This window comes from Arachis hypogaea, chromosome 19 (genome assembly GCF_003086295.3).
Source record: "Arachis hypogaea cultivar Tifrunner chromosome 19, arahy.Tifrunner.gnm2.J5K5, whole genome shotgun sequence".
Taxonomy (NCBI): Eukaryota; Viridiplantae; Streptophyta; class Magnoliopsida; order Fabales; family Fabaceae; genus Arachis; species Arachis hypogaea.
In genome coordinates this window covers 96,849,944-96,859,321 of record NC_092054.1, presented here as the reverse complement: position 1 = coordinate 96,859,321, position 9,378 = coordinate 96,849,944, and the positions used below count along the sequence as shown (strand labels likewise).

Genomic DNA, 9,378 nt, shown 5'->3' with positions numbered 1-9,378 from the left:
AAAATTAAAGGACTGGAAGTAAATGACTGAAAATAAATTGCAGAATTGTAAATAGGAATGGGGGATTTGCTCATAAAAGTAAATAGCAGAAATTAAAGAGAATGGGTAAGATCAGAGATGGGGAGTTCATTGGGCTTAGGAGATGTTGCGATTCTCCGGATCAAGTTTATTTTCATCTCTTCCTCAATCAATGCACTCATTGATCTCCTTGGCAATCTTAAGTGATTGAATTACAATTTCTTGCAATTCAATCTCTCAAATCTTGATCAATAGCCAATTCCTTGGTCAATTGCTCATGAGAAGAGATGAAGTATGGTCACTGATTATACCACATGCATTTCCCAAATCAAGTATTGAGAGGGTTATAGTCACATACCCATCCAAACCCAATTTGGTCCAGCATGAGAAAGCATTTCTAGCTTGATCTCTTCATTCCTCTTTCAAGGTTCAAAAGAGATCCAAGTTTGAATAGCTTCTCTTCCAAGATAACTACTCAATTGGATGAAGATCGAAAGCTTTCAAGTAAAATCAAGAGGAAAGATAGAAGAAGAATAATAAAAATTAGTATTGATCCATCAAATTACAACAGAGCTCCCTAACCCAATGAAAGGGGTTTAGTTGTTCATAGCTCTTGAAAATGAAAACAAAGATAGAGAATACATCATAAAACTAGAATTTGCAAAGAAAGTAAAATACAGAGAGTAGTTCTCTTTTTCCAGCCTCCAGAACTCCTTCTCAATTCAAAGCTACTCCTATATATACTACTCTTCTCAGCTTCTAGTGTGATTCTTCAAGTCTTGGGCCTTTGGATCTTGAGTTTGAAGCAGTTCCTTTCTTTATTTGGGCTTGGCTTTACTTGCAGAGAGAAAGTGCGAAGTGGGCGGAGACTTTAGTTCAGGACGTTAGGGGTGTTAATATTTAGTGAGAATATAAGTTCGATAACGTTAGTGACACTTAACATTGTCACTAACGTCCCAATGCACCCCTTTGCCTCACGTTAAAACCCACGTTAACTAGGTTAACGTGGCTTTTAACCTTGCCTTGTGAACCTTCGAGAACGTTAGTGACACTCAACATTGTCACTAACGTTCCAGTTTGCCCCTTCTTGCTTCACGTTAAAGCCCACGTTAACTAGGTTAACGTGGCTTCTAACGTGGCCCTTGCCATCCTTCGAGAACGTTAGTGACATTCAACATTGTCACTAACGTTCCAATGTGCCCCTAGGTCTCACGTTAGAGTCCACGTTAACTAGGTTAACGTGGCTTCTAACGTGGCCATCTTTAGCCATCCCAACGTTAGTGACAATGTTGAGTGTCACTAACGTTGGCTCATCCTTCATTCCTCATCGTTAGCTTCCACGTTAACCAAGTTAACGTGGAAGTTAACGTGACTCTTGGGGGTTGTGTGGTTGCTTCAACGTTAGTGACAATGTTGAGTGTCACTAACGTTGTCGACAACTCTTCATCCCTTACGTTAGTTCCCACGTTAACCAAGTTAACGTGGGAGTTAACGTGGTACTTTGCACCATAGGCCAATGTTAGCGACAATTTTGAGTGTCACTAACGTTGGCTTCTCTTCCCCCCTTAACGTTAGAGGCCACGTTAACCACGTTAACTAGGTTAACGTGGCTTCTAACGTGGCCACTTATGAGTAATTGCCAACGTTAGTGACAATGTTAAGTGTCACTAATGTTGGCTCAACTTCTCTTCTCCACGTTAGAGTTCACGTTAACTTAGTTAACGTGACTCTCTAACGTGGGCATTGATGGCTTTTTTAGAGTGTTATTGGCAATCACTTTTCTCATTAACCTTGCAAGTTACCTCCCCTTTTCTTGCTTCCTTTTGGTCCTGAAATTAAGCAATAAAGTGCATCAAAGCTCTAGTCCAAGTCATGAGTAATGCAACATAATAATTGTCACTAAACTTATGCAAAATCCTCATGAAATTATGTAAAATGCACAATGTATGCTTGAATCAAGGCATAAGTGAATATCTACCCAAAATTAGCTTATTTCCTAAAGAAATGCATGAAACTAACCTAAAAATAGTAAAGAAAAGGTCAGTGAAACTGGCCAAGATGCCCTGGCATCACAACACCAAACTTAAAGCTTGCTTGTCCCTAATCAAGTACTGGAACAAGAGAATGATGAATGGAATGTCCAGAGGAATGAGTCATTCTTGTGGAGGTCATGTTACTGATTTTATGGTGGTTTCATGCATAGCAACTTAGGTTCATTCCATTACTAGTTTTCAGACCTTTATCATGTCCCTAAACACTTACTTTGTTTATATCCCATGAGACCTTTATTCATTGATCCTTTTATTGTTATTTCAAGGGTTGTTTGTGTTATTTAGGCTAAGTGCTCTGTAAGGGGGTAACTCTTTAAGATAAGTTTTCAACCAACACTCCCGAACCAGTTGGTTCAAGGTGCTAGGTGTTGAAGCACCCCTAAGGACTTACTCCCTCAAGTCTCTCCCCCATACATACACACCACAGGCATATAGTTTGTTTATTTTCTTTTCTTGAGACCTTGGTGTCCAGCACCTCTTTGAGTTACTAAATGCTCTGTAGTGAGGGTTACTCTTGATAGTGGATTTTCAACTGATAATCCCGGGTTAGTTAACTCAAGTTACCAAGTGATAAAGCACCCCTGAGAGCTTATTCATCTAAGTAGATCCCTCACACAGGAGCACCACAGACACTTGTCTTAAGGTCCAAACCATTGGTGCCTAGCCTTATTGCTTACTCTTTTTCTTTTGTTTTTCACTTCCATTATTCTTTCCCTTTTCTCTTATTAGGATCTTGTCATATGCTCAGTCTCATGGGTATATCCAAAGTCAAGTATTCAGGATAGATAGTTGTCTTCCTAACCTTGTGGTTGAACCAACTTAGCTAACTTATGACTACCCCAAAGATTCATGAATGCACTTCCACATTATGAACTCTACTTCTAGTCTTTTAAAAACGATCATTCTCTTTTTCATTTGATTTAAAGGGACAACATACAAGTAAGTTAAGTGATAGTGCAGTAACATAAAGACTAGTGTACATAGACCTATTCAGAACTTAAAAGACAGAATTTAAAAAGGGTTTAACTACGAGTAACTACAAATCAAAAGTGCATTCGAACTTCCAACTTTCAACAATTCTGAGTACAATGGAATTAGGTAACAATACAACCTTCGGGTGATGATTTCTGGTCCCCTCTCTCTTTGTCATCATCCTAGTTTTTGCTGCCTCGCTTCTTTGGGTGAAGGTGCACCATTTCCTTATAGGATTCCTGCAAGGTTACTGGAAGTTGCTTGTTCCCAAAGCACTTGAGACATAGTTAGCTTACATGTATGCTTGTGCCTCTTGAACTCAATTTGGTGTGTGAACACCAAACTTAGTTCTTTGCCCAGTACAAAACATTGCATATATGCAAAGACCCTCATATCTTGTTATCAACAAAGCAATGATCACCTATAGTCTAACTACATCTAAGTGGTTTCTCTTGATTGGATGGAGCTAGCAATATTCTTTTGGAGTGGAGTGTAATTCTAACCAATGTCTTTTAATGGAACATCAAACTTAGAACTACACTACCACTCTTGGATTGTTCTGGTGTGAAACACCAAACTTAGCTCCTTACAATACAGGGGAAACAGCTTGTGATTTTTATTGAAATAAAGATGAAAGTGAAACTACCTGAGGTTGGGTTGCCTCCCAACAGAGCGCTCTTTTATCATCGCTAGCTCGACGAGTCCTTAATTACTTGAGATGGTACTTTACTCTGGGGTTTTCCCCCATGTTGCCCAGGTAATGCTTGAGTCTTTGTCCATTCACTGTAAAAGTCCTCTCTGAACCTTCATCCGTGATTTCGATGTGGCCATATGGTGATACTTTTGTAACCATGAAAGGTCCGGACCACCTTGACTTGAGTTTTCCTGGGAACAGCCTTAATTTAGAATTGTAAAGGAGTACTTGCTGCCCTTTTTCGAAACTCCTGGGTGCCAGATGCATGTCATGTTTTCTCTTTGCCTTTTCTTTATACATCTTAGTGTTTTCATAGGCTTGTGATATGAATTCTTCCATCTCTTGCAGCTGCAAGATCCTTTTTGCACCAGCAGCAATGCGGTCAAAATTTAGTATCTTGATAGCCCAAAGAGCTTTGTGTTCCAGCTCCAGTGGTAAGTGACAAGCCTTCCCATAGACTAGTTGATATGGAGACATTCCAAGTGGAGTTTTGAATGCTGTTCTGTATGCCCAAAGAGCATCATCCAACTTCTTCGACCAATCCTTTCTAGATGCGCCCACAGTCTTTTCCAGGATCCTCTTCAGCTCTCTGTTGGATATCTCAGTTTGCCCACTTGTTTGAGGATGGTAAGGTGTGGCTACTTTGTGTTTTACCCCATATCGTAAGAGGAGAGCTTCTAGTGGTCTGTTACAAAAGTGGCTCCCTCCATCACTGATGAGAGCTCTTGGGACTCCAAACCGGCTGAAGATATTCTTCCTGAGGAAGTTCATGACTACCTTGTTATCATTAGTTGGGGTTGCAATAGCCTCTACCCATTTGGAAACATAATCCACTGCTACCAGGATGTACTTGTTTGCATATGAGGTTGGGAATGGTCCCATGAAATCAATTCCCCACACATCAAACAGTTCCAGTTCCAAGATGAAATTTTGTGGCATGGCGTTTCTTTTGGGCAGGTTTCCAGATCTTTGGCATTCATTGTAGCTTTTGACTAGTTTCTTGGCATCCTTAAAAAAGGGTGGGCCAAAAGAATCCGCTTTGTAACACCTTTGCTGCAGTTCTGTCCCCTCCAAAGTGCCCGCCATAGCATGAACCGTGGCAATTCCACAGGACTTCTCTCCCTTCCTCTTCCGAAACACATCTTCTAAGAATTCCATCTGAACATTACTTGAAGAGATATGGCTCATCCCAGACAAAGTATTTTGCATCATTCATGAGCTTCCTCTTTTGATGTTTATTGATCCCTAGGGGTAATGCCCCAGTTGCCTTGAAATTTGCAATATCTGCGAACCATGGTGCTTTGTGAACTGTCATCAATTGCTCATCTGGGAAGAGCTCGTTCACATTTGTATCATTCTCTCCACCTTGATCATGAGGGATTCTGGATAGGTGATCTACCACCTTGTTCTCCACTCCTTTCTTGTCTCTGATTTCAATATCGAATTCCTGCAACAGTAGGATCCACCTTATTAGTCTTGGCTTTGATTCTTACTTGGCAAATAAATATTTAAGTGCTGTGTGATCTGTAAAAACAATCACTTTAGCACCAATGAGGTATGATCTAAATTTGTCAAATGCAAAAACTATTGCTAGCAACTCCTTTTCAGTAGTGGTATAATTTCTTTGAGTTTCATTAAGGACTTTGCTAGCATAGTATATCACACGAACTAGGTTATTTTTCCTTTGTCCTAACACTGCCCCAACTGCAAAATCAGATGCAACGCACATCAATTCAAATGGTAGGTTCCAATCAGGTGGGGAAATGATAGGAGCAGAGGATAACCTCATTTTCAAATGTGCAAATGCTAGCATGCATGTTTCATCAAAGATGAATGGTGTATCAAATACAAGGAGATTGCTTAAGGGCTTGGCTATCTTTGAAAAATCTTTGATGAACCTTCTGTAAAAACCAGCATGCCCTAAAAAACTTCTAATTGCCTTGACATCACTGGGTGGGGGTAGTTTTTCAATAAGTTCTACTTTAGCTCTATCAACCTCAATGCCTTGGTGAGAGACCTTGTGACCAAAGACTATTCCTCCTGTCACCATGAAGTGGCATTTTTCCCAGTTCAAGACCAAATTGGTCTCTTGGCATCTTTTCAATACCAAGGCGAGGTGATGTAGGAAACTAGGAAAAGAATCTCTGAATACCGAGAAATCATCCATAAAAACTTCAATGAATTTTTCTATCATATCTGAAAAGATAGAAAGCATGCAGCGTTGGAAAGTTGCAGGGGCATTACATAATCCAAATGGCATGCGCCTATAAGCAAACACTCCATACGGACAGGTAAATGAGGTTTTCTCTTGGTCTCTTGGATCAACCACTATTTGGTTATATCCTGAATAACCGTCGAGAAAACAATAATATGCGTGCCCTGCAAGTCTTTCCAACATCTGATCCATGAATGGAAGGGGAAAATGGTCCTTTCATGTAGCCTCATTGAGTTTCCTGTAGTCTATGCACATCCGCCATCCTGTGACGGTCCTTGTAGGTATGAGCTCGTTCTTCTCATTGGTAACCACAGTGATCCCTCCCTTCTTTGGCACAACATGTATGGGGCTAACCCAAGGGCTGTCCGAAATTGGGTATATGACCCCTCCTTGCCAAAGCTTCATAACCTCTTTCTGTACCACTTCCTTCATGATTGGGTTTAGCCTTCTTTGGGATTGAATTAATGGCTTGGCATCATCTTCCAACAGTATTTTATGCATGCATATGGCAGAACTGATTCCCTTCAAGTCAGCAAGGGTCCATCCAATGGCGTCCTTATGCTCCCGTAGCACCTTGAGTAGTTCGTCCTCTTGATCTTGACTGAGGGATGAATTTATGATCACTGGGTAGTTTTCATTTTCTCCTAGATATGCATATTTGAGAGTGGGTGGCAATGCTTTGAGTTCAAGTTTGGGTGCTTCTGATTTTTCGTTCCCTTCCTTTGGTGCATCTGGTATATGTATTTCTGCTGTAGCTACCTCTTCACTTGATTCAGATTCTTCCTCCACCAATCTTTCGTTCTCTTCAGGTTCATCTTCTTCAAAATTCTCCTCCACTTCATCCTCAAGTGCATCTAACCTCATGCATTCCCCTAATTGTTCCTGTGGATAACTCATGGCCTTGAACACATTGAATGTCATCTTTTCATTGTGTAATCTCAGGGTGAGGTCACCCTTCTGAACATCAATGACAGCTCCAGCAGTGGCCAAGAATGGCCTTCCCAAGATGATGGAGGTCTTGGCATCTTCCTGCATGTCCAGCACCACAAAATCTGCTGGGAATATGAAATCTCCTACTTTTACTAGCAAATCCTCTACTATACCATGAGGGAATTTGAACGACCGGTCTGCTAGTTGTAGAGCCATTTTTGTTGGTTTAGCCTCCTCAATTTTCATCTTTCTCATCATAGCTACTGACATCAGATTGATGCTGGCCCCTAAGTCACAAAGAGCCTTTTCTACTGTGATTTCTCCTATAATGCAAGGGATCTGGAAACTCCCAGGATCCTTCAGTTTCTGAGGTAGTTTATGCTGAATGATAGCACTGCACTCTTCAGTTAGTATCACAGTCTCATTGTTCTTCCAGCTTCTCTTCTTAGTCATTAGCTCCTTCAAAAACTTGGCATAAAGTGGCATTTGTTCTATGGCTTCAGCAAATGGTATGTTGATTTGTAGCTTCTTGAAGATTTCCAAAAATCTCAAGAACTGGTTGTCATCTTCCTTTTTCTTCAATAGCTGGGGGTATGGAGCTCTTGAGATGTTCAGATGGGGTATCTTTTTTTCTTTCTACAGACTTGGCGTGGGGGGTTGCATTCCATCTTGCTCTTCTCTCTTTTCATTTGAGCCTTCTTCTTGTGGTTTTTGGGGATGTTCCTTCAGTTCCTTCCCACTCCTAAGTGTGATAGCTTGACACTCCTCCCTTTTGCTTGAATGGGCATCATAGCAAAAATTGTGATTAGGAAGCTGCTTAAATAGATAGCTGATTTGTGTTTCCAGTTTTGTGATGGCAGCATTTTGATTCTGCATGTTTGACTGCACTTCCTCTCTGAATGCTTTACTGTCTTGAATGTCTCTGCATATTCCTTCAATGAAGGTTTCGATCTAAGAGAGCTTGTCATCAATTGATGAGTGGTTTGGAGCAGATGTGCTGTTTTGGTTTTGATAAGTGTGTGGAGAAGTGTTGTTGTGGGGGTGTTGAGATGTCCTCTGGTCTTGGTTTTGATCTTGCTTATTTCCCCACCCAAAGTTTGGGTGGTTTCTCCATCCAGGGTTGTAAGTCTTGGAGTATGGATCATAGTTTTTCCTTGGTGAATTCCCAATGTAGTTGGCTTGCTCCTGACTCCCCTCTGCTTCTTCATTCACTCCTTCTTGGATTGTTGATGAAGATGAGATTTTTGCTACTTGGTTCCTCTCCATCTTCTTGGTGAGGTCAGCCAACTACTGGGTAATGAGCTTGTTTTGGGCCAACAGAGCATCTACATTGTTTAGCTCCATCACTCCTCTTGTGTTCCCTCTTTCGGAAGCATAGAAGTAGTCGTTTTCTGCTACTGTTTCAATAACATCTATGGCTTCCTCAATGGTCTTCTTCTTGTTCAAGGATCCTCCAGATGAATGGTCCATGGCCTTCTTTGACTCATAAGAGAGCCCTTCATAGAAAATATGCAGCTGGACCCATTCGTTGAACATGTCAGGTGGACACCTCCTTGTTAAGTCCTTGAACCTCTCCCATGCTTCATACAGAGTCTCAACATCTTGTTGCCTGAAAGTTTGAACCTCAGCTCTCAGCCTATTGATTCGTTGAGGAGGGTAAAATCTTGCTAAGAATTTGTTCACCACATCCTCCCAAGTTGTCAAGCTCTCCCTTGGAAAAGATTTCAGCCACTTGGCTGCCTTGTCCCTGAGTGAGAAAGGAAATAGGAGCAGTCTATAGGCGTCAGGATGAACACCATTAGATTTCACTTGTCACATATTCTCAGGAAGGTGGTCAAATGTTGATTGGGGTCTTCTTGAACACCTCCTCCAAACGAACAGTTGTTCTGGACAAGGGTGATGACCTATGGTTTAAGTTCAAAGTTGTTGGCATGGATTGTTAGCTTTTGGATGCTACTTCCACAATTGTCTGGGTTTCGATTGATGTAAGAGCCCAAAACTCTTCTATCCTCCCCAGCATGATTTGCTCCACCTCCTCTGCCATGGTTGTGAGTCTCTTCTTCATGATGATTTTCCATGTTTTCTTCCATGTTAGGTTCAAAGTATTCCTCAAAGTGTTCCTCCTCTTCTTCAGCACCAACTACACGTTTTTCTTTTGCCTCCCTCCTTAGTCTAAAGAAGGTTCTCTCAGGTTCAGAATCAAAGGAAGTTGAAGCCCCGCTTCTTCTCCCTGTCATACAACCAACAAGTACAAGCAAAGAAAATAGGTGCAGACAGTATTTGTGTCAGAATTGCTGTTAGTTGTGGGTAATGCAATATATCAAACAGTTAGTGGGTTAGCAAACAGAATTGAAAATAACAAAGAAGAACAACAGAGTAGAGGGTGAAGGGAAGAAGTTTAACTAAAACAAAAAGTAAATCACTCAAACAGAAAATGAAATTCACAAAATAAAAATGCTCAATCTAGTGATCTTCTAATTTAATCATTGTTGATGCAC

General features: G+C 40.9%; 1 non-coding gene across 1 annotated transcript; it reads left to right on the top strand.

Annotated features, from left to right (window-relative positions):
- Nucleotides 1-8,414: 8,414 nt before the first annotated feature.
- LOC112781530 (small nucleolar RNA R71) lies at nucleotides 8,415-8,518 on the top strand. The gene has a single exon (XR_003192304.1). It is a non-coding gene; the product is annotated as a small nucleolar RNA R71 (small nucleolar RNA).
- Nucleotides 8,519-9,378: the final 860 nt, after the last annotated feature.